The sequence below is a fragment of the Marmota marmota genome, unplaced genomic scaffold (assembly GCF_001458135.2).
Source record: "Marmota marmota marmota unplaced genomic scaffold, marMar, whole genome shotgun sequence".
Classification (NCBI taxonomy): Eukaryota; Metazoa; Chordata; class Mammalia; order Rodentia; family Sciuridae; genus Marmota; species Marmota marmota.
The window spans coordinates 1-3,208 of NW_026009925.1; the positions used below are offsets into that span (position 1 = coordinate 1).

Here is a 3,208-nt window from a genome sequence, read left to right on the forward strand (position 1 = left end):
ACCCCCTTTCCCAAAGACCACCTGCACTGACAGTCCCACCTCAGATCCCGCTTCTGGGGCGGAGCCTACGTCACGGCTGCTGCCCGGGCTCCGCTGCCCCCCTCAGCCTTCGCAGCTGTCCTCATCAGGTGACCTGGGAGCCCCTGGGGGGGCCAGCCAGGGCCTGGTGTGAGGGGCCAGGCCGCTCTCCCAGCCCAGCCATCCGTGGGCCGCCACCCGAGGGCTGCCTGGGACCCGGGGTGACCGAGGACAAAGGAGTGGGAATGTCCCCCTGCCTCGTGCCTCCCTCAAGAGCTGTTGGCTCCGGCCAGCCCAGAACCAGCCTCGATCAGGACGGTGGTGGACTCCACCTGACACTGGCTGCTGTTGTTCTGAGCCACTGGGAAGCTGCAGTGCCCGAGGTGCAGGCATGGCTGGATCCAGGGCTCAGGCATGGCCGCGGGACTGCCTGGCTCGGTTCCCAGGTGGGCTCTGGCCACCTGGTGCCACCTGACGGCCCCATCCCCCGCTCCCAGTAGGGAGATCCTTGGTGCAGGGTCTCCAGCCAGATGTGGGGAGCCGTCTCCTTGGCCCTGCCTGGGTCCCGTGCCCCTACTGAGGCCGTCCCTGAGGCTGGGTAAGCCGCAGTCCCTGGCCAGCCCGGTCGGTCACCTTCAAGGCACCCTGGAGTCTGGGAGGGGCGAGGACCCGTGGCCCTTCCGAGGTATTAGATGCTGTCCACAGCGGTCCCGAGGCGGACAGAACCCGACAGGAGGTGGCTGGTGGGAGGACTTGGGGGTCGACTTCTGAGGGGCAAAAGCCCCCCCAGGAGGAGTTTGATCCCGGCCTTGGCAGATTTATAAACGTGATCTTTGTCACTGAGGAAGTCAGTGACACTTCAGCGTCACTGCCACTCACAGTGACACATCCTAGATGCTGGAACTTTCGTCCATCAGCCCACTCTGTGGAACCCCTGAGGGAGTGACCAAAGGCACGGGATCTGGCTGCCGCTGTGTGACCTCAGGCAGGTCACTCAATCCCTCTGTGCCCATGTTTCTTCATCTAAAAAATGGGATTGCGATGTTTCCTGCCTCCTAGGGCCGTGGGGGTGAGAGGAGGCTCCCCGAGGGCCACATCTTGGGGCTGCAGTTGGAACCGGCACTGGCAGCAGCTCGTTGGCCGTGGAGGGGTGAGTAGCCACAACCAGAGGGCCAGCTGCCAATACCCCTGAGCCCAGAGAGGGCACGTCTCCTCTGCTCCCTCGGCCACGGAGTTCCCGCAGCACCCGCTCGGAGTCCTCAGAATCCGTCTCAAACCCAGTTCCCCCAAACCAGGTCGAGAGCGAGGCTTTAGGTGCAGGCAGTTGGGGGGGGCATCCCCAGGACACTCCGTCTGGGTGCCTGACCACCCTGACCTTGGGCATTTCAGCCAGGCTCCCTCTCCAGGCTCAGGGCATTGGCAGTTGGCCCATCAGTGAGCGCCTTCAGGTCCTGGGGTGCAGGCATGTGATGCTCCAGGGGCTGTTGGCTTCCTCGCCTGCCTGTCTTGGGCAGCATGACCAGAGGGTCACAGTGGAACCCAGCCTCTTGGGCTCAGGCTCCGAATCTTCAGCGTCACTGCCCCTGCGTCCTCCTAATCAGTGTCACACCAACCGGCCAGCCCAGTGGAGGTGTGAGGCAATGGCTTGTCTCCTGATGGCAGGGGTTGCAAAATACTGTGACCGAGTAGAGTTTTCCAATCAATGACACACTCCTTCCTTAAGGCACTCGACGGCGTCTGTTGAAAATTTGTCTGGATAAATACACCAACCTACGGTGACAGTGAGTGCAAATAGAACCCCCTGGAGATGTGCAGTGCCCAACCTGGGCAACTGTCTCCACTGCCCTTTTAGGAGCATGGGACTCGGCTATTGTCACACTTGCTGCTGTGGAGGTGTGTGTGATTTTTTAATGCTCAGCTTCTGGCATCCCTTCTGGGGACAGTAACTATTCATCTCCACTTCTACTCGGGTGGGACTGATCTTCTCCAACCCCAGGGGTGGGCAGTGGTCCCTAACTGTAGTGATTAGTCAAAGGGTCAGCAGGGGACCCGACTGGACCAATGGGATTCAATCTGAGGTTCTCCGTCAGCAGGATTGCTCAGCTGACGCGGGATACACCTAGTTCTACTGTCAGCCACCTTTGGCCAGGAGTAGGGCGTCACAAAGAGCAGAACGGAGAGATGGAGACAGACTGGGCACGTGGCACCTGTAATCCCAGCGACTCAGGAGGCTGAGGCAGGAGGATCGCAGGTTTGAAGCCAGCCTCAGTAACTGAGCGAGGCTGTAAGCCACCCAGTGGGACCCTGATCAAAATAAAAAATAAAGCGGGGTCTGGGGATGTGGCTCAGGGGTAGAACCCTCCTGGCTCAATCCAAAACAGCGCTGCCAGGAGCCCCTGTGCCCAGGGCGAAGGTAGCTCCGGTCAGACTCCAGCCGTCCCCGTCTCAGCCTCCTGAGAAGCCCCACAGTGACCGCCCAGGCAGCACTCCCCGCCACCCTTGCTTTCCTGGGCGCTCACCCTGTATCCGTGACTTTTTTTTTTGTACCAGGGACTGAACGTGGGGGCCCTCGGCCACTGAGCCACGTCCCAGCCCTATTTTGTATTTATTTAGAGACGGGTCCCACTGAGCTGCTTGGCTCTTTGCTTTTGCTGAGGCTGGCTTTGAACCGCAGTCCTCCTGCCTCAGCCTCCTGAGTGGCTGGGATGATGGCCTGAGCCACTGCGCCTGCCCGGACTCTGATTCCTGATTGACATTCTGAAGGGGGCTCAGGACAGCCCTAGCTCTAGGGCCCTGTGAAGGTGCACAGCCCGTCTGGAGGGGCCTGGGCATTGTCCCTGCCTGAGGGCAGCGGGGAGAGGCCTTGGAGGCCGCAGCACGACCTCCATCTGCACCGCATTAAAGAGATTCCTGGGCGGGGGTGGAGCAGTGGTCCTCCCAGGACTGCTGGCTCCTCCTCTGCTCTGGCCCCCAGGTTTGTTTTCACTTGGCCTGAGCGGGCGGGGCCCCCGGGATTTCTCCCTGCCCCGGTGGGCAGCAGGGAGGAGGCCGACGGCCTGGGGTCTGCGTGTTTGAAAAGCTGAGTGTTTCCTCTAGGTCTCCAGACGCCCAAGGTGGCTCCCAGCTGGGGCCCTGAGCAGGTCAGGATGGCTAGGCCTGCGGGGGGCCTCCTGCAGGAGGTCCCCCCCTG

At 61.6% G+C, this 3,208-nt stretch overlaps 1 long non-coding RNA gene across 1 annotated transcript; it reads left to right on the top strand.

The window, feature by feature from the left end:
• The first annotated feature begins 983 nt into the window (after nt 1-983).
• Nucleotides 984-3,202, top strand: LOC125614907. The gene is made up of 3 exons (XR_007345480.1): nt 984-1,168; nt 1,742-1,911; nt 2,112-3,202. It is a non-coding gene; the product is annotated as an uncharacterized LOC125614907 (long non-coding RNA).
• Nucleotides 3,203-3,208: the final 6 nt, after the last annotated feature.